Raw genomic sequence first — 22,829 nt, 5'->3', positions numbered from 1 at the left:
AAGTCGGGTAAGGTCCATAGGAAAGTTTCCTACGATCTACCGATTTATGCTTACAAACACATGGCCGACCCGTAGGGACAATAAAAAAAAAGTCCCGGAACTCTCCTTTAATAAATGAGAACAGAGCAAAAGTGAAGTAAGTTTATTATAGTTTCTAGCGGAGACATATTGTCGAGGAGTCAATTTCTGGGAAGTTGAAAGGATCGGGGGAACAAAATTAAAAGTCACTTGGTAGTGATCTGACCAAGGACACTGAACAATGTCCATATCAGAAATGGTAGCCTGATGGTTCATAACCCAATCAAGAGTGTGACCAGCTTCATGTGTGGGAACCAATAGTTGCTGGGTAAAGCCGATGTATTTAAGTATAGCAAGCAAGGAAGTGGCCTGGGTGTCATTCGAATTATTAGCTCATAAGTTAATGTATCTAAGAACAATTACTGGGGTATTGGCTTTAGTTGTTTTATTGAGTAAATGAATGAATTGTTTTTCAAAGAACAGTGTATCTGAGGGGGGGCTATAAATCACTATTAACGTCAGGGAGTAATTTGCATTTAACTTAACCTTTGCCACTAAACTTTCACAGCCGCCCAATCCAAGATATCATGAGTATTAAAATGTATATTTAAATAATTGGAGGTGAGAATGGCAACTTCTCCACCTCTGCGCCTAATGCGATCTGCTTTATGCATTGAGAAACCAGAGGGTATGGCTAAAGTGGCTTAACTAGGAGTATCCGTGGTAAGCCAGGACTCAGTTATGGCTATAAAATCACATCCCATGTCAGTAATGGCATCTGATACTTCGACACCATGCATTAACAAGGAGCGAGTATTTAAAATTGAAAAACAAATGTTGGTAATTTAAGGGTCTGCGTCACCTTCACTGCTAGTTGGTAGTGGCAATTTTAAAATTGGATCAACTACAGGAGCGGTGAAAGAGGACTGAGTGCTATCAGGTATGTCCATGGGCTTGCTAGTGTCGAGTTGTATAGGAAGAATGGAGGTTCTATCATCATTAGATATAATGGGCGTCGACAGAGCATAAAAAAGGCTTCATATTTTTTGTAAGCTTGCAAAGCGACTGATCGGAGTGTGGAAGAAGCTGGAATGGAAGGGAATTGGGTATGCAAAATTAATTTAGAATATGATTACATTTTGGATCATATTGGGCACCACGGATTGCTACAGATTGGTTGAAAAAAATTCCCCAGAAGGCCTCAGGGCCCAAAGATTGTTTTGTTGAATGTATGTATTTGCTTTTGAACACTTTTTTACCACACCTACATCAGAGACACTTTCCTTACACTCTTAGTGTTCATTTGTAGTGTGAGGGTCAGAGTAGTATGTTTATGGACATAAGGACAGTGGGCCTCATTACGACCCAGGCGGTAACCATGGCGCTATCAGCGCCATGGTTGCTGCCGCAACCTTACCGATTCCACCATGGTGAATGGAGCAATTACCGCCCCATTCCAAGGTTGGCGGGGGCGGTAATTCCCCATTCACCATGGCCCTTCCCCATTCCCATTTTTGCCCCCATAGGGCTCAATGGGAATGGGGAAGGCGGTAATAACGGTACCGCAAATTGCGGTACCGTTATTACCTCCAAAGTCCCTTTACGGGTCCTGTCCTTAACGCCTGGTAAAACCAGGCGTTAAGGGAGGACCCGCAAAGGGACCTTGGAATAGGGCGGTAAGGGATTACCAGCACCAGTGCCCTTACCAGTACCGGTAATCCCTTACCGCCCGGGTCGTAATGAGGCCCAGTGTATATAATTTTGATGACGAGACACAGACTGATCTTTAGCTTTAGTTTCCTAGTTAGGGAAACTCTCTTCGGGATAGGGACAGAAAGGCCTTTATCCAGCCCTTTTATTTGAATAAAAATGCCTGATGTTGAAAATATCACTACTTTCATGTCAGACCCCTCATTGGAGTCAGACTACACTGTTACTACCTCGTCCTCATGCGTTTTGAGTACCACAATAAGCGCTACTAATTCTGCAGCTTGCGCTGTAAAATGAAAGCAATCTCGCACTTGCCCACTGTCTCAAAAATGCTGTTCTGTTTTACCTTTACCACTGTGGTCCCTGTGTGCCTTTCTCCTGTGCTCTGATCAATCGACAAGGAACCATCAATGAAGATTACTCCCTCCTCCTAGGGCATTTTCTTTAACATGGCCTATATCTTCATAGTATTCAGTGTACTTGGTGCAATCGTGCAAGTGATCTCCTTCCTCTACTGGCTCTGCTATGAATGTGCTGGATTCGCTACTTGGCACCAGACCATTTTGTTTGCTGGGTTTGAGATGATCACCTTGTACCCAGATGCTCTCTGTGTGGTCACTGTAATTTTGGGTTTCTCAAGAATGCCGAATAGGCCATGCTCCACATATAATATGACTGAACAGCCCACTGTGACACTCGCAGATTTCTCAATTGCAAAGGCCGCTGCCGCCAATGATTGTTCACAAGGATAATGGCCTCTCATTACTGGATATAGAATCCCACTATAATACGCCAGTGTTCTGAATGCAAACCGCTGTTCTTACTACTCCATTTGAATGGGAGAATAGGACAAATTCTGCACCGTAATCAGGAATCCCTAGAACGGGTGCTGTGCATATTGCCCCTTTTAATTCACTGAATGCTTCTGTCATTTCACCTGTCCAGGCTATATCACTGTCATCCTTCTGAGCTTCATTGAGCCCTTTCAAGAGGGGTCTGACGTATGTACTGTAATCAAAGACCCATGCCCTGCAGTAATTGCAAAGGCCCAGAAATTGTTGCATTTCCCTCACTGTTCTTGGCTGAGGTATTTTCCTGATTGATTCTGCTCCTTCAGGGGTCACATTTCTTCCCTCTTCAAGACAAACAAGTAGGTTTCCACTTTTGATTTCTGTATGAGACTGAAGTCACGTCTTGTAACTCCTCATGAAGAGGATTAAAAAGAAAGCATTCTTTAAATCAATCACTGTAAAATATTTGGCTTTGGATGGAGTATTACACAATATTGTGGCTGGATTCGAGATCAATGGGAATTCTGCTTCTACGATATTGTTTAAGGGGCGTAGGTCCTGAATAAATCTCCATGACCCCTCATTGCCTTTTTCACTGGGTACACCGCCGTGTTACATGGGGGATTCTGATGGCACTAATATTCCCTATTGCACTAAAGTGGAAATTGTGTCATAAATGCCCTCATGTGCTTCTTTTGACATTGGGCACTGTCTCACTCGTGGCAACATTGCTCCTGGCTTCAGTTTTATTTTAACTGTGACTTATCCTTTCAATAGGCTGACGTCATATGGACTGCAGGTCCACAGTATGCTTGGTACATATGCGAAATCTTCTAAAAAAAATGATGGTGTCTTTTCAAGACTTTTTTTACACCAGACTTGCCTATACACAAGTATTTCAAGGTATAACAATGCAAGGGAGGGGGAACAAATAGAGGACAAGAAAACAATCTTACTAGGCCTTGAGTTATTGAGATCATGCAAGTGCGCAACAAGAAGTGCAGGGGGAGGGTACAGGGAGAAGTGCACCCAGAGCAGCAGGGCCCTGAAATGAGTGCAAGGAAGGCTGGGATGACAGCGGGCAATCCCAGCCCGGTAGTGTACAGTTAGGCATGCAACAGTGCAGCAAGTGCAGGGGGACTGGTCGGGGGGGCCTGTTGTCCTGTAAGACTCAGAGGACACTGAGCAGCCAGTCAGCAGATGGAGCAGAGAAAGGCTAGCAGGGGAGAGTGAGAAAGAAGAGGAGAAAAGGGAGGTCTTGAGGAACTTCCAGAACTTAAGGAGATATAGCTCAAGGTGGAGAGAGGCAGGGAGGCCATTCCAGAGGGAGGCCCCTGCAGAGGAGAGTGATCTATCCCCCATTCTCTGCTTGGAGAAGCGACTCACCCGCAGAGAGTTAGAAGTAGTTTAGGAAGAGAGGGTTGAAGGTAGTGAGGACCACGGCCCCAGAAAGCCTTGTGAACGATGCATGCAGAGGGTCTTAAACTTAATCCTTGCATCCACCGGGAGCCAGTGGAGGGATTTCAGGGCTGAAGAGATGCAGTCCCTGGACCTGAGGCGAAGGATAAGTCTTCTGGTCCTGTTCTAGATGAGTTGAAGAGGGCAAAGAGTAGAGTAAGGTAGATTGAGAAAGAGGCTGTTGCAGTAGTCCAGACTAGAGAGTAGCAGGGCTCTGGAGACAGTGAGCTTCTAGGGGAAGGTGAGAAAAGGGAGAATACCTCTGAGGAGGAACAGCTGGAAATGAGCCTTCTTGGTAAGGTCTGTGATGTGTGGAAAGAAGAACAGAGTGGAATCGAAGATGACCCCAAGGTTTTTTGCCTCGCAAGAGGGTGAGGGCAGAGGGCCCAAGGAGGGCATACAGAGTGAGAGAGGAAATGCAGAATCAGGGGTCCCAATAAGAAGGTTCTCAGTCTTACTGGCATTAAGGCAGAGATCATTAGTTGCACACCATGCCTGAATGAAAAGGTAGAGATCAGGACGGCCAAAGGGGCCAGATAGACATTGAAGAGCCAGGGGGAGAGGGTAGATCCCTGGGCAACACCACATGTGGAGAGAGAGGTGGTGGAGAGAAAGGACCCAAGCTGAACCTGGAAAGGTCGGTCCAGGAGGAAGGAGGCCAGCCACGACAGAGGCTGGTTCATGATGCCAAGGGTCTCGCGCCAATGAGTGATCAGGATGTTGTGGTTGACTGTGTCAAAAGCAGAGGAAAGATCTAGGAGAATGAGGACAAAGAGAAATCTAGAGTCAAGATTGCAGAGCCGATCTTCTCAGGTGTTCAGGAGTGCAGTTTCCGTGTCCCTGGATGCTCTGAAGCCAGACTGATGCTCATAGAGACAACCAACAGATTCAGTGTGGAGGGTTAGCTGGGAGATAGATAACTTCTCCAGTAGTTTTCCCAGGAAAGGAGTGATAGAGTTTGGGCGATAGTTTGCCGGAATGTAGGAGTCGCCAGAAGGCTTTTTTTAGTAGGGGGTGCACAAAGGAGCACTTGAGAAGAGAGGGGAAAGATCCATTGGCGAAGGAGTGATTACAGAAATCAGCCAGCGCTGGAGCGAGAGAACCAATGTTGTCCTTAATGATTCTGGAGGAGCAGGGGATCTCCTGTTTGGATGAGACTTTCATAGACCAGACTTGTCTTCAGGTGTTACAGGAGAGACGGGGGAGAGGAGGAGAGGAAGGGGGATGGCTAAGGAAGGCCCATGAGATGTGGAGGGAGAGAGAAGAGAAGAGGAGGAGAGTGCTGACAGGATGTCCTGGGTTTTGGTAGTGAAATGAGAACCCAGAGGGCCTGGGTAGGTGTAGAAGAGGTAAAGACTGCAGTAGGATTGGCCAGCTCTTTGCAGATCTTGAAAGTTTTGCCGTGTTGTTAGAGGCAGCAGAGATGCGGGCTTGAATATGGACCCTCTTCTTAGAGAAGATAGAGAGTCTGTATTTCCTTTGGAGCAGGCGGCAGGTCAGTTTGTCAAAGGGTACACCCGAAGCTCCCCACTTCCATTCAGCTACACTGCACTTGAGATTCAGAGCTGCCAGATCGGTATGCAGTGATAAAATCGAGTCAAAAATTTCGCCTTTACAAAAAATTGTGGCATAAATGCTGTCATTTACTGTGTTAAAAGTGTACCCCGTTACACCATTTAAGGGGATTGGGGGTTGCAGGGGAGTCCCGCACTCCTCTTAAATGGTATAATGGGTCCGGAGGTTGCGGGGGTGCCCCCCGCATTCTTAACATGGATTGCAGCGGCAAAACCACTTAATTCTTGCTGCAATATTTTGTGTTCACAGCCATTTTTGCCATGATTTTAACACATGGAACCGCCAGACCTGAGTCATACCAAGAATTGCACTTGATTGCAGGCTTCAGGCAGATCCTCATAACAGGGGCAATGAGATGAGTGTTAGAGATGAAAAGGTGAATGTTGTAAAGAGCTGTGTCAAGTTGGGAGTCAGCCGCAGGAGTAGGAGGGTGAGAGAAAGTGGAGGCAAAGGCGGCCACTGATACTCGGTTCATAGGTCAAATGACAGCAAAGGACTGTTGCAGTGTGGGTGGGCCTTTGTCAAGGGAATAGGAAGCTTCAAGTGAGAAGAAAGTGGTCAGTGCAGGAGAGAGGAGTAGTGAGATGATTAGAGAGGGGGATGTCTGAAGAGATGAGAACATCTAAGGTGTGGCCGGCAGAGTGAGTCGGACCAGAGGTACAATGGAGAGGGAAAGAGAGTTGCATAGCTTGCGAAAAAGCCCAGTGTAGTCTGGGGAGTCCTGGTGGATGTTGAGATCCCCAAGGAAGGAAAGCTGGGAGGTAGAGGAAATGAGAGACAAAGTGATGTCAGTCCATTCAGAGGAAGAGGGTGACCTGGCCATGTGGCCTGTAGATGGTGGCCAAGGTCAGAGAGAGGCCAGGAGAGATAGAGAGCCTGCAGACCAGGCATTCAAAGGACAAATAGGTCTGAGTGGGGATGATGGAAGCAGGGATACACACAGGACAGATCAGGGCCACTCCGCCTCTGGGCCTATTGGGCCAGGGCTCGGAGAGTATTGTGTAGCCCTCAGGAAGGAGTGTGTCAAAACTCATAACAGAGCTGGCCTTGAACCATGTCTCGGTACGAGCGAGAAGATCCACGTCCAGGAGTTCAAGGAGGTGGCAGATGTCAGAGGCGTGTTTTACAGCAGAGCTTGAGTTAGGAGCAGCCACGTGGAGCAGGTTGCCACTTTTGAAAGACTTCCAGGGGGGTACAGGGGAGAGGAGTACCCATTGGAATTGGCAGAGGAGCCAGAGAGTTGAACGGAGAAGATGGCGGTGGAGATGGCAGAGGAGCCAGAGAGGCGCCTATCAAATAGTAGGAGATTGGGTTGAGGGCCCTGGACCATGAAGGTGCCATTTAGATAGACATTGATGATGACTCTGGAGGACTAGAAGGGGGCCAAGAGGACCTCCCGCCGGGTTCCACCATTTATGGGAGAAGAGGAGGGAGGAAAGAGAAGTGCAATGTAGGTCAGTAGGTCGGGCGAAGGAACGACAAAGAGGATGTTGGTGAGAGTCTGTCTGGAGGAAGCACTGACATAACTGTCAGCGATGGAAAGGCCTGCATTGGAGACCAGGGTGTCCTTCTTCCTTCCAGCCTTAGTGAGAAGAGTAGGATAGGAGATAGAAAAGCAGTTAGAGAAGATGGGGTAAATTGAGAGCATCATAGTGGGTGTGATAGATGGAAGAGAAAGGGCAGGCAAGAGGAGGAGAAGAGAAGGAAACACTTCACAGAGCTACACCCCACATGGTGCACAAGGAGAGGATCTGTGAAATGGGGGGGTAAACACAGGGAGCAACGGGCAAAAGCAGAGCGTAAACGGAGACAAGTAAGCAAGGGCAGCAACAGGCAGTGAGTGGAGAAAGCAGTGGGAGCAGACCAGGCTCAGCTCAACCTAGTGAGGGCAATAGTAGTGATCACATCATAAGAGGGAACCTAGAGAAGAGGAGAAAGGCCTAGTAGACACAGCAAGATGTGTGCAAGCACACCCAGGAACATTCACCTGGAGGGCAGATGCAGAGAAGGCAGGAGAAATGCAAAGAATAGTCAGAGGCTAATACATTCACCTAGATGTCAAAAAATGCAGAACAAGCAAGAGAATGCAGAGAAACAGTGATAGGGGCCAAAACAATCACCTAGATGGGAGGAATGCAGAAGATGCAAAAGGAATGCAGAGAAACAGTTGCAAAGATACAGAAAACAAAGTACGGCTACCCGGGAGAGGGACAGCCTAATGGATGCATAGAGACAGTGCAGGGTGAGATTTGCATTGAAATGGAAGTAAGTACGAGGTAGGGCAGTTTAGTAGGACGCAGTAACAGCTGCATCCCCCACCCACACCTGTCTTACCTTGCGGTCGCTGCTGGTCGACGGCTGCGCTGCATGCACACACTCTGTGTTCCAACCCCTTCATCGCCAAACTACTACATACATCGCACAATACTGCAGCCTTGTCCTGCGAGGGCTTTGCTGCAGAGGGTCCAATCCTTGGATCTTAAAGTTTTCAATGCATGGACGTAGCGCAACATGCTACGTATCGACAAGCAGTGTCTCCTGCGGTCCTGCATCACACAACACCGTGGCATTGTCCTGCAAGGGATTTGGCCGTAGAGGGTCTGATCCTCAATTCTTAAAGGTTTGGATGTGTGGATGCAGAGCAACGTGCTATGTATCGACGGGCAGCATCTCCTGCAGTCCTGCATCGCACAACACAGCAGTCTTGTCCTGTTAGGGCTTTCTAAGTTCTATAGCAGGCTACCTTCAGGCATCTTCTAAGTGCAATATCAAGGATACTTTCATATATCTTTATGTGTTGCCATGGCTATCTTATAGATCTTCTAAGTGCAATGGATAGGTTATGATATATCATTAATCGCAATGGACCGGCTAACATTATAAAGTGCAACACAAGTGTCCACTCCCAAGTCCATCTAAGTGCATCACACTACACGCCCTCAAATGCATCCAACCTTCACAGATCTTTTAAGTGCAATACATGTAGCCAAATAGTGGACCAAGCAGTGTTATGCAACCATCTAGCGTCTGCCGCCCATTTCTCAAGTGAAGCTATAGCCTGGGTACAATCCTTCCTAGCCAACCGTATGATGAGAGTGTTCTCCCCATTAGCTTCAGCGAACCCAATACATATCACCTGTGGCGTCCCACAAGGTTCATGTGTCTCCCCCACTATGTACAACATCTTTACTAAGCCACTCTTCGACAAACTTGATAGATTGGGGGTAACCTATACCAATTATGTGGACGATACGCAGACCCTCATACCCCTGTCTGGCAAATTTGTTGAAGACACAGCTCTAGTTAACACGATTTACCTCATCATTCAGGCATGGATGGCCTCCCACGGCCTCTGCCTGAACGATGACAAAACTGAGATACTGATCTTGGGTTCCGACTCTAACCTCAAAAAACTCAGCCCTAATTATCTTGCCTTCAATATTGATGGCAATATAATCAAAGTGGCAACTGAGGTAAAGACTCTAGATTTCTACCTCGATTCCACTTTATCCCTCAAAAAACAAGTTAATTCCCTCGCTTCCTCCACAGTTTATACCTTCAAATGAATCCGGGCCTGCAGACCCTACCTGTCCAAAACCAATTGTATCACACTAGCCAATGCCTTAGTAATGTCCAAATTGGACTACTGTAACGCCCTATATACGGGCACCAATAAAACTGTCATAAACAAATTGCAAATACTACAGAACAATGCTCTTCGAGCAGCCTTGGACATACCCCGTAGAGAACACATATCCAACATCAGGGAAGACCATCATTGGCTCAAAATCAGTGACAGAGTTCTCCTTAAAACGCTATCGCTCACGCACAAAGGACTGAACAACACTGCGCCCCCATACATTTCGGCTAGACTGACCAGAAAATCCTCTACTCACTACACTAGAGCATCTAACCACTCTGTACTCGAAACTCCCAGATTTAGACTAACTAAAGCGGGTGGAGCAAGCTTCCCTGTTAGAGCTGCCCGTGCCTGGAATGCTCTCCCTACTGCACTGAGAGCTAATCTACCGTACTCTAGATTCAGACACAATGTGAAAAGCTGGCTCTGGATCAATGACAACTAACTACATTGACTCCTCCAATACTGGACTACAAACTATCTCACTGCCTACAAGATGTGAGGTACACATATCTTGTTTCTCTTGTATATTTGTATATTTGTATTGTATATATGCTAATAACATATATAATGTATCTTCTGCATGTATCCTTGTGTTGTATGTAACCTAAGCTTAAGTATTCTTGCTACTGCTGTGCCCGGCTACCCCTAGGTTTGGAGCGCATTATCAAATAAAAAAACTAAACTAAACATGTGCTAGCTTTCACAGTTCTTCACATGCAACACATCTCCTAATCTACACAATTTCCTCTAAGCGCAACCCATGTGTGGACCTACCCAATATCTCTTACCCCCATATCCATCAAGGTGTAACACATTTCCTGCCCCCAGAATCTATCTAAGTGCGACACATTTCTTGCACCCAAAATCCATCTAAGTGCAATGCCTTTCCTACTCCCAAATTAATTCTATGTGCAATACATGTCCTACTCCCAGAATCCATCTAGGTGCAATGCCTTTCCTATTCCCAAATTACAGCTAAGTGCAATACATGTTCTATCGCCAGAATACAGATAAGTGCAATACATTTCCTGCTCCCCAAAATCCATCTAGGTGCGACGCCTTTGCTACTTCCCAAATTACAGATAAGTGCAATACATGTTCTTCCCCAAGTGTCAATTTAATTAGCAAACCTACAGAATTGCATAGCAAATTGCTATGCGACACAGCTTATTTTATGCCTTGGGTCAGATGACCAACCAAACTGGTGCTTAAGTAGGATTTTCACACAGCCTAAACCACCAGCACATTGCGGGAGAGCCCAGGGAACTACACTGGTCTAAACTAATTAAAACAAGTCAAGGAGCCAACATGTCATAACATACATGCTGTAACTTTCTCATGGTAGGCCTTAAAGGGAGCCAAAAAGTACACAAACTACAAAATTGCAGAGCAGGATTTAAAAAACACAAACCAAGCACTGGTACCCTAATACCAATGCAGTAAAATAGTTTGCACCCCTGGTTTAGCCAAAACAAAAACAAAAACAGTTGCCACCAACCAACACCCTAGAATCAAGGGAAATAATTGATTGCTTGAGAGGCTCACTGGAACTGGCACCTTAGTGACAACTCAATACCATATACTGTATGGTAAAAAGGATTGCAATGGCAGAGTAACTTCAGGAGAAATCCCACTAACCTGACTTCAGTACCCCCAAGTTATCAAAAGAAAAGTAATGGGGAAAAAAGCAAACAAAAATGTTGAATGGCACCAATAGGATGTTCCATGATTATTTTGAGGACAGCTGGAAAAGCATATCAAGCTATGTGTTACAACTGGGACGAAGGGAGGGAGGCAAACGTTCTTGGAGCCCTTCTTTTCTTTTTAGGGCACCCACGTTGGTCCCAGCATCCCAAATCTATAACATGGGTCCGGCACACAACTGAGAAAGATGAAAGTTTGCATTTAATAAGACAAATGTGCACCTGCTTACAGGTGTCCCCAGAATGGACTGGCGGCTGGGGGAATGCAAGAGTAACTGTTTTGGCATTGCCATGCAGGCTTTTAATTATCCGTGCAAAACATCATATTCCCTTATCAAGGAAAATATCCCACAAGTATTGCGGGGACTGGATGCTGTTAGGTCAGACACATCTAACTCTCATATTATATTTAAATGCAATGATCTGAATTACTTGTACTCATCTTGAACCAGCTGCCACAACTCCAATTTGTTTATGGCGGATAAGGCTGAAAGTAGAATATATGCATAAGCTGCCCCAAAAGTGGTGTCTGAGTGTGTGGCGGTTGTGCACTTGGTGGGATCATAGTCATCTGGGGTTTTGGCACTCGGCTTTTATTTATAAGAAAAGACTGCACAAGTGTCAAGCTGATCTCATCTACATTTAGTCATAGGGGTTCATGGTAAGCTTCAAAAGCCAGTGTTAACACTTTTCTCATGGGAAAGCAGGCTATCCTCCTTTCCTGTTGCTGTTGGTATGTCTGGGGAGGGAATGCTATTGGGCTTTCCAGGCCCTGTTACCGGCTTTATTCTCCATTGCTGCCTTTAAAAGTCATTTTATTTTCCATGTTTCAATTGTCACTGTAAACAGCCTAACCTAACATTTCTGTGCAATCAAATTCCTATCAAAGACATATCTTTAATGTCTCTGTATGTTTCTTTATACAAAGCTGATTTTCAGTCCTGTAAAGGGAAACAGACACAACACAAAACCCAATTCATTTTTTTTTTTATTTTCCTGTAAACTGTTGTGGTTTTCATCCCAGATTGGACTGTTTTTCCATGTAACTGAAAAGATTTCATTTTCTGTCTGTCTTTTAATTTGGACATATGCTCTTATAGGTGGGCTGCTAACATGACATGATTCCTCGCATGCGCCATATTTCAGATGCTGCAAGCAGGGTCTGGCTCACATGTTTATTTTCAAATGTAATATTTTACTTTACATCCTATTCTTTCACATAGATGTGCCTACAGCTGGTCGGGCCCGTTCTGCCCACCAAGCAGCCGCATCGGCTCAAGCATTGACAACTTTCTTAAGTCTGGGATTCTCCATCAACCATCAGAAACCTTGGTTCCTTCACAGAGGCTGTCCTTTCTGGGATTTTTGTGGGATTTACAGGCTGCAAGGATTTTCCATCCCAGCAGAGGATCCTGGATATCTCAGCTGACATGAGCCATTTTGAGCTGAGACAGGCAACCTCCACTTGGTGGGATCAGAGACTCTTAGTATTGATGGTTGCATGTGTACTATGCTTTCGTCTGACACTCCTAAAAATGAGATGCCTCCAGTTCCGTTGCACTTGGCCAGCTCATGGAACCAATCTACTCGAAGACAATCAGACTGCATGTTGATGCCAGCCTTTTAGACCAAGACTTGACATGGTGCAGTCAGCTCAGCAACCTGACTCAGGAAGTTCCCTTTCAGGAGTGGGATCCAGAGCAGTGTGTCACCACAGACATCTCCCTTGGGCAGCTGGCAGCCACATTGGCGCCCCAAATGACAAATGACCTGTGGCCCCAAATACAGCACTTTCTCCATATCAATATCCTTGTGCTTCAGGTGATATTCAAAGCCCTGAGAGCCTTTCTCCCAGTACTCAGAGGGAAGGGAGTTCTCATCTAGATCGACAGTTCAACCTTCATGCACTACCTGAACAAATAGGAAAACAAGATCGCCACCCCCTTGTGCCTGCTGACAGTGAAGATATGGGAGTGGGTCATTGACCATCAAATTTCCTTTAAGGCCATACATCTGCCAAGAATGCTCAACGCTCAGCAGGATGGATCATGAGTGCGGGATCAAGCTATCGGTCTTGAAAGCCATATTTTGCACAGGTAGACCTCTTTGCCACAACTGAGAACAGTAAGTGCCCACTCTTTGCTTCCAGGGTACGAGTGGGCAGAAAATCCTTGGGAGATGTACTATTCATCAAGTGAGACTTCTGGTCTCTGTATTCTTCTAATCCAATCCCTCTTCTCCCCCGGGACCTGAAGAAGTTCTCCAACAGCAGAGACGCCACTCTCATCCTGATAGCCCCTCAGTGGCCAGCCAGCTTCTGACTCTCCAAGCTGCTAGAAACTCAGAGGGAGGGTCGGATTCCCCTTCTGGCTACACCCAATCTCCTCCATCAGCAGCGGGGAAGCGTCTTTCATGCCTCCCCTCGATTGCTCAGCTTAGCAACATGGTTCCTGAGCAGCTCACCCTAGGCTATCGATGGTTATCCACTGAAAATGTTGAAATAATTTAGGCAGTCAGGAAGGTGTCTAACTGGGACCAGTGAAGAGGTAAATAGGCTAAGTTATGTTACTGGGCTCTGGACAAGCATGTCAACCCATTAACCTGCCCTCTGAGTGACATCTCTCCTTTATCTCCCATCTTGTGTCCTCTGGTATGCCAGTTGACTCATGTCGATCTTATCTTTCAGTTATTAGGGCCTATTGACCCATCCAGTACATGTCTTCTTCCACCACTAACCCAGTTGTGTTCAGGCACCTTAATTTCAGAAAGTCTATATGCTCCAGTCATGTGACCTCATCGGGTTTGCGATTTAACATTGTCCTTTCATCATTAATGTTTGAACACTTCAAACCTTTGGCTTCCACCAAGTTAAAGTTTCTGCCATTAAAGGTGGCACCTTTGATGGCTCTCATGTCTAGGCATAGTCAGTGAGATCCAGGCTCTTTCAGTGTCTGATCCCTATGCCATTTCCAAAAAGGGCAAAGGAGTTTTACACACTCACCCAGTCTTTTTACCTAAAGAGGTCCCCTTGTTCCATATCAATGATGATGTGGTCTTGCCTACCTTTTTCCAAGTCCTCACTGGATGGCGTTGCTCTTCACTTTCTAAATGTCAGGTGGGCCATAGAGTTTTACCTGCACTGACCTAAACATTTCAGGAAATCAAATGCCATTTTCACTTCTTTTGGATGTCAGCACCCTGGCATACAGGCCTCTAAGGCCACTATCGCCAGGTGGCTAGTCTGAGGCATCAGAGACTGTTATTCCATGCAAAAGCACAAGCCTCTTAAAGTAATTCATGCTTACGCCATCAGGACTAAAGCCATGGCCATGGCTGTTCAGCGCAACATTCCTTGGGACGTTATTAATAGGGCTGCCACATGGTTTCACCATCTGTTTTCGGTAAGCATTATTGCCTGGACGCCAGCTTTAGGGCTGATGGCTGTTTCTGATAAACTGTTCTACACAACCGTTTCACTACTGTAAGAGTGCAGAAGTAAGAATCTGACATGGAGTGGTCATGGTATTGGCTATAAACTGTTATTCAAAGGTGCAAAAAGGAAAAGAAAACCCTAACTTGCTCTAACTCTAAGAGGGGTTTTCCTACCTCAAAGGAAATAACTAATGTCAGAATGTCCCAAGTAAAAGTCCCACTATCCAGTGTCAAAAACTAAGCTAACTAAACAAAATGGAAGTGTCTTCTTGATCCAGAGGGGCGTCTCCCTTCCTCTGGACAAAAGGCAGTTCTTGTCAGATTTGCTTCATCTTACTTCAGCCGCTCCTTGGCTGTGGGTGAAATGTCTTTCTTTCCCCAGCCTTTCTCAGGCTTACAAGTCCTTTCTTTGGAGTCCCAGACCCTGGTTAGTAGCTTTGGCTTACCCTCACCAGCTACTGTGTTGAAAAGCTTTGCCTGGATGCTCTCTCCAAGTTTGGTGGGTCCTGGACCCTTGGGGGTAGACCCGATTCCCCTTCACCAAGTGATGCACTATTAAGGGCTGCCTGGGTGCCCTCTACAAGCTGTATGGGTCATGACCTGTTGGTGCAGACCTGGTTCCCTTTCACCAAGTGATGCACTATAAAAGTGTGGCCTGCATGCTCTTTCCAAGCTGTATTGGTACCTGGCCCATCAGTGCTGACCTGGTTCCCTTTCACCAAGTGATGCACATAAAAGCGTGGCATAGCTGCTCTTTTCAAGCTGTATTAGTCCTTGACCTTTTGGTCGCAAAGAGGGGATTCCCTCCCATGAGATCCACCAGCTGAATACTACCCCCACAGGGACTATCGGGTAGCGGCCCAACCTCCTTGGACCCATGGGAAGGAACCCCCCTCATGGAAGCACTGATGATACCCTGGGATTCGTCACTCTACCCAGTAGTGGTTCCCCCTCCACAAAGTTTTATCTTGCTGCCAAATCTCCTATCAGAATTGAGGTAAGGGGATAAGACGTGGGAGTAAGAAACAGTTACTGTTGTGACTACTGTACTCTGAGTCCATAGTCCCCCTTTCCTCCATATGACTAACTCTTTGTACCCTGTAAATCAGTTAGATAGTAGTAGCCGACAAGGGGTGAAGGACTGATTGGCGAGACGGGTGGGATGAGTCCGCGAGGGCTCTCAGGCATGTCCGTGTGTCTAACAAATTTAAGGGGGACATTATTATTTTTTTTTGCAGTGCAAAAAGCTCTGTCCTATCCCCGTGGGACAATCTGTTATTGGTTTCTTTATGTTTTGTTCTTGTGGCTTGACAGCATTAAGCCAGGTTTTAAGGTGATTTCTGGTTGGCAATTTAGCATTGGCTTGATGAGCTGGGTGAATTGGTCCAACACACAAACACACAGTGCGATTCATAAGCTGAAACTACAAGTGGCATGAAGAAGCTTGGCTTAAGCGGCCAAAGCTCACAAGTGGTTCAATGCGGGAATCAGAGCCCAGAGGTGTTTCTTGACTTCTGGGTTGCTGGGAGGCCATCTCCAGGGTCTCCCTGAGCCAGGTGAAACCTTTCTTTCTGCACCTGCCAGCCAGGAGGGTGTGGAGTCCACTTGCAGGGTTATGCCACCTCCAATGAGCAGGGTGGTGGATACCAGTGTCTCAGTTGCCGTAGGTTTGGTTTAGCCAGCTGGTCACCCCAAATGTACCCTTGGCTTGGGATGGGTAGGGAGCAGAGCTTGCCTTTGCCTTGGAGCCTTCTGTCTTCACCTCTATGGGATCAGACTTTGGAATATGCTGCATTCCCAACAGAGTTCCAGTGAATCCTCTTCTTCTGAGAGTCCAAAGATGAATCAACAAGGGTAGGGTGGTCCCCCCAAACCTTTTTATAGGCAGAGTGCTTCATCTGATAGGTCCAAAGCAAACCGTTTGTTTGATGTCCAATCCAGACTGCTGTAACAAGTATCCTTTGCCCCCTGTCACACCCATAATGCTATGCAGGAGGTGGGGGAGGGACAGCAAGTTCAGGTGGCCCTAAAAGAATCCATGATGGGCAAACCCCTCAGTGGACTGTACCTCTGTCCCAAGCTACTCTAACTCTGCTCCTTTACTTTGTTTGATAATCTTGAAAGAGTCTCTTCTAATCAGCGCCATGGTTTGTACCATCTATTGTATCTTGGCAGGCATGTTTTTGAAGAGAGTTCCCTGCCCACCCCTTATGGGGATTTCCTATCTTGGAAAGGAGGTGGCATTCCTTGACAGGAACATCAAAAGGGAAGCTTTGTGGTGAAAAAAGCTATTTTGGTCTTGTTGGCATTGCTACTGCTATCCCTTTAAAAAAAACTATAATTCCCCTGGGGTGGCGTGAGGTGCCTCTGCGGCAGCATGCGTCGAACCCAGTCACTCGTGAAAAGGTCTTTGCATTGGCTGTCTGCTGTTAGCTTTGTGCTAGAAAAAGCTATTTTGGTCTCGTTGTCATTGCTGATGCTACCCCCTTAAGAAAAACTGTAATTCCCTGGGGGCGACGTGCTTTAGCAGTGCCTGGGCCAAGCGTGCTTGAGGAACGCAGTGCGACGGTGCTTGCTGTGTGTCCCATACCGGAAAATTCTGGTGCCCCGCCTCAGCCCTTAGATCGATTATTCCAGCGAGCTTACGAAGGGAAGGAGGGAGTGGACAGTTGTCCTCCAACATTTGAGCAAACACAATCTACCTGCTTGACATCCGTAGTCGACACTTTCTTTGTATCTGCACCCGCGATAACTCAGAATGAGGGCGGTGAACCTTTTGGATTAGAAAGAATCTCTTCCCTAAAGAAAACGATGGTGGGTTCTGAGGCCCCTAGCGTCAATGCACGTTTTCAAGAAAAGCTTCTGCAAACAGCAGTTGGGTTGGCAGAAGAGGCCCTCTTCCTCCCTTGTTTATACAAAAAACGTGATCAGTAATCCATGTGTGAAATGGCGGTGTAAGGGAGGGCCTCAATCAAGCCTGGAGAAACATCTGCATTGACATTGGTAGGATCAATAAAAAGGGCTTTCCAAGGGCGTTCAACCTACCGGCGCTTTGAGGTCATACCAATGATAAATAGAGCGCTATATAAATGCCAAGTAAGATAACATAACATACGAATACATCTAGTACAAATTATGGATCTATGTGATTAATATTACCCCCAGAATTCTGATGGCCGAAAATGCCGATTTTATTTCTCCAACCCTCTTTACAACACATACATATGCGAGGGGAGACCCCCCTGTAATCCCCCCATATTACTATTATATCCCATACCCCCACACATATATATGTGGTGAAAGGGGGGGTCAGAAAAAAAAGTCAGACTTCTGGAGGCGACATTTTGGTTCATTTCCTAAACGATTGTCCTGAAAGATGGATATTCAGGTGTTACCTGTCGGGGAGCTAACTGATGGTGGGTTACTGGAGCGCACAGTGGGAGTAGATGCCCACGATCTAATTCCCCCATGTGTATCGCATAAGGAATCATAAAAATGGGGTCAAACTCCTGCTCAGACTAAATTCTAGTTCCCTATTGCGGGACATGGGGGAGAAGTAGGACTTATACACTCACACTAGCCGCAAAGCCATAGACGAAAAATGTACTATTGGCAATAGTGTCACTCCTAAGCACTGGAATGAAGCACCAACCTCTTCGGACTGTAGTGCGACTATCAACACTTTACAGCGGGAAATAGAAAAATTCAAAGAAAGACTTGATTTGTTAAACAGGAGTGGCATTTTTGGGAAAAGATCAAACCCTGACAAGAGCAATAATATGTGTAACGAGTTGTCCAAAATCAGTGAGTGTGAAACCACCTCTTGGCAGGGGTGCCTGCATCTTACAAGGAGAGATTGTGGTTCACGAATATGGATGCAAAAGGGTGAGACCCCAATCACAGAGGAGGGTGCCCTTCTAGTCGGCACTCCGAGTAAAAGGGCCTCTACTTCATGTGTGGAGAATGTGAATACATGTAATCAGGATCAACGCCTTTCAAGATCACAGAAGAAGGATACCAAGCTATCAAGGCAATCTGGGCAAAATGATCCGTTCAGACAAATGTCCGTGGTGACTATTGCATGTCTCCCTTCATGAAACACTACGAAGCCATGAACGATACTTTACAATACCAAACGACTCTGCTGGCTATGTTTCATACGAAGATGATTTATGTTGAAGGGCTCATTACAGCTGGGATCCCTTCAGAAGGGGCGGAGGTGGAGTGCATGTGCCATGTGGAGTGGGGAGCGATGACAGGAAACAAAATACCATGTACTAGGTCTCTGAAGATCAACAGCAATCTACAATTGAACCCGCAGACTTGAGTTTGGGAATTCGACCACCCGAAGTCAGCCATGAAGAGGCAAATGTAGCTGCTACGGGAGCTGCGCCGGAACTCATTCTGTCAAGTGTGGATGATCGGGAAGTCACTGGTCTCGAGATGCAGGTCGCTATTCCAGTGTCAAACAATGGGGTGGAGCCTAAGGTAACTACACAAACTAGAATGTCAAAAATATTTCTGTTTTTTACAGGACATAAGAAGAAAAAAGTCCATTGACTGGTGTAAATAAATATAAAAAACCAATCCCGATGGTGAAGTCTAACTATTCTAGGAGCTTTTTGAGAAAGGTGTCTCTCCCACAACCAGAGAAGACCTTGATAGAGATTACCATACTGAAAAAAGGCAAAATAAAAAGAGTCAAGGAGAAGGTGGAAGAGTTAAACCAAGACCTTAATGATGAAGACATGGACCATCTTCTAAAGGTATCTACTTATTAATTAGATGAGGAAGCAGACAATTGTAATGAAGTTCAAATTAACACCTTTGCTCCAGGCAGGATGTATGCACTATCCACTCGTCCACCGGCTACTAGTGGCTTTGGGTCAGAAAAACCTTTCTTAACTCTAGCGGAAAAAATAGTGCTAGCAGAGGCCAAATTTAGAGACGGAAAAAAGGCGGGGCCTGAGATCATTATCCCCAAGGAGAGGCCCTACGAAGGTCAATCAATCTTTCTAGATTATTACTGAGGTCGCAGAGGGCCATTGCTTATAATGAGGGTGTTCACAGTGGAAATTATAAATTGCCAGTAAGGTCAGCAAGCACCTGTAATCCCAGGGTGCAAGTAAATAGGACGGGGAATTCCTAGGAAATATAAAGGAGGACTGTCTGCTGCCGAACTCAAGATAATACAAAACCAAGTATGAAAGTAATTTTCATCACAAATTACAGGATAGAGACTATATACGATGTCTCCGACTTGAGAGAGTGGTGGACAAAGGAGATGATTGTATCCTAAATAGATTCAACGTAATAAGGCTCTGCTACTGTGTCCCCTCTTTATGCCAAATTAACACGGATGACTTTTCCATAATTGAGTTCATACGAGAAGACCGCATGCACTTAGTTTATATACATCTATGCTCAATTGTGGTAAAGAAATTGATGCTATCTGCAGTGATGAGCTTCCCATTGTTGGGATTTGATTTGACTGATTTTTGTAATTTGGGGACTCAGGACGCTGATACAGCACCTCCTTCCTCCTTTCTACAAACACACATCACAGAAAGGGAGCTGGTCAAGTTCACTGCAGTGGAAACCTCCATTGAGAGGGGTGTGGTCCCAGGAGATAGGGCAGTGAAACTACTACAAAAAGAGCATCGAGGCATAGTAGGCAAAGGACCCTCCCACCCCCAAACAAGGCCACACCTAATGTTAACTATCAATCAGCATGGCGAAAAAGGGCCAAGAAAGAAAGATTTAATTTAAAACTCAAAAAATGTCAGAGTTCTCAGAGGATGAATCATGGTGTTGGCTAACAGCTGCTTTAATAAGCGGTCGAAATTAATAGCAGATTTCCCAAAATACAAAAAGGAATAATCTGACGTTGGCCTCTTGGAATACGCAAGGCTTTTCTCATTTGCTGGTAGAGGGGGATATAATATGGAACAATATAGATTTCATATGCTTACAAGCAACTTGGTTAAGATCGAAACCTGTCATGAATGAGTTTGCTGCATTTTTTAATCCGTCAGTGATGGGGGATATGGGCCACCCTACATCAGGCCTTTTAACTATAATAAAGAGTGGGAATGAATTCGAATCATTTAATTGAGGGCCTTATATTCAGCAATCTACACTCGTAGTTAGAGAGCAGACAAGGAAGTTGAGGAAGCCATCCATGAAACATTTGATAATAATCAATGTCTACTGGAATCCTCTTAGAACTGAGGTAAATGAGATGACGGAGAAAATCCCAGAGGTGATTAATGACGCTTATGGTTTAGAGGACCCATCAATAATGTTATGTGGAGATCTGAGCCTGACCTATGTGAGGGACAATGGAAAACTGATTAGAGCGGACACCACTGTACCGAAACCCCAGAAGCAGAGAGGCTTAGTATGGAATGAACTAATGGAGTCACAGGATCTCCATATCCTGAATGGCTATTTCAAAAAAAGGACAAGCTCTGTCACCCTACTTGGTCACCTGGCGTACAAACTTCAGTCATTGATTTTATATTTGTGTTCAGAGAATTGATTGAAGCTATTGACACCTTTGAAGTGATACCAACGAAAGTGAGCGAGCACAACTTATTAAAAATGTCATGGTTCGCCAAAGGAGGTCGACGGTCACACAAAATGCCTGTGTCTTTGGAAGTAGTAAATGATGGCTGTAGACTTAAAATGTCCAAGCAAGAGGTGGAACAAATGGGAGACATGTATGCGACCAAGGTGCTTCTAATGGACTGACAACTATACTTCACTGTTGGCTACGTTTTTGGTACAAAACACTACGGATAAAAGATCCCTGTCTGGCCACCACCATGTTTTTGATAAACAGGTTGCGAAGAAAAGGAGGGTTTTGAGGTCGACCATTGGGCACCAGAAGAGGTCCACACCCCTGTGTAAAGGTACGGATATCAAGAGGTTAAGAAATTATTTTAAGAATTGGCTTAATGGACATAAGAGAGAAATTGTTCAGCAGGATGCAAAGAAAATGCTGAGAGCTATAGATAAAAGGAATCAGTCAGAAAAGTGGGCCCTTATTAAAACAATAGGAAATTGTCGAAAGCATGTTCAAATAAACAGAGAAGCGGAGGCATCCTGGGTAAGGTTTTTTGAAACTCTGTATCCTGATCCATCTCAGAAGGAGGAAAAACTGACCAAACTATTAATCTGGAGTTTGCTGTATGACCATAAAGATTTAGTCAATTTGAAAAAGCAATCTAAGGACTCTCAAGCACCTCAGCCAGATGGTGTTTCTAACATGGTCCTGAAATAAAACCCTGAACAATGGGCCATGAACTTAGGTGTGATACTGAAAACGTCTGTTCAGCCCGAAATATACCTGCATCTTTGGAATCAGCAAATGTGATTCCGATATTCTAGAGTGGCGATAGGACGACCCGTGCAACTATCGTCCTATCGCCCTCTTGGATGTGACGGGGAAATGATATGCAACATTATTGTTAAAAGGGTTGGTCGCCTGGTCATTAAGGAAGGGCATCAAGACATTTTTCAGTGAGGTTTTGTTTATGGGGCTTGGGACATCGCACCAGATCTTTTTCCTCTCATTTTTGAAGGATAAAGTTTTAAGAACAAACTGTAAGATCTACCTAGCTTTTGTTGTTTTAACAAAAGCGTTCGACAGTATCAACAGGCACCGTTTGTGTTGTAAGTTGGCTCAGTGGATTTGCCCGGATGACTAGGCTGAGCAACTAAAGACACTCTACACTGCTACCTTTAGAGTGCGCTTAGACGCTAGTGGTTTATTAAGCGAAGAGATTCCAACTGGTCGGGGGGTTAAACAAGGATGCCCTTTAGTCCCTGCCCTTTCAAATCTCTACATCTATGATTTGGCTAATTTTACATAGGAAACCAGGTGCTTTTCGCCAAAAATTGGAGGAGTTAAAGTGGGTCGCCTTCTCTATGCGGATGACCTAGTATTTCCGGAAGTACGCCCATAGGTCTCCAAAGACAATTGAAACGACTGGAGGAATATACCTTGCAAAATGATCTACAGATTAATATAGAAAAAACGAAGATCCTAACCCTACAAAAAGGGTCAGGTAAACTGAATCAGTAGTTTTTATGGCGCCCGGGTCCATCAGTGATTGAAACTGTTGACTCCTTTAAATATCTTGCGGTCCAAATCTGTAAATGTGCTGTGGAATCCCACAATTAGTAATCCTAAGGCCTTGTTCGGTCTTCAACAAAAACATTGGGCCAGTCTAGAAGGGGTATTCTGGAAAATGGTCTTGGGTCTTCCCAATTCCACCCCGATCCAGATTATTAGAAGAGAATTAGGCCTAACCTCTCTAAGGGCATCTGTAGAGTGGAAAACGTTGACTTTTATGGGGAAATGTTCAAAAGAATGTCCTGTCCCGACTCTGGCCCTTATACAAGCGGAGATGGAAAGCAGAGGTGGCTGTGCAGCGACAGTTTGGGACTCTGACTGCAGAGCCTTATTAGATCGCTTGGGGCCCTCACTGGAAG

This window comes from Ambystoma mexicanum, chromosome 2p (genome assembly GCF_040938575.1).
Source record: "Ambystoma mexicanum isolate Mex_15411 chromosome 2p, UKY_AmexF1_1, whole genome shotgun sequence".
NCBI classification, from domain to species: domain Eukaryota; kingdom Metazoa; phylum Chordata; class Amphibia; order Caudata; family Ambystomatidae; genus Ambystoma; species Ambystoma mexicanum.
The sequence above is the reverse complement of the archived record's forward strand: the minus strand, read 5'-3'. Positions refer to the sequence as shown.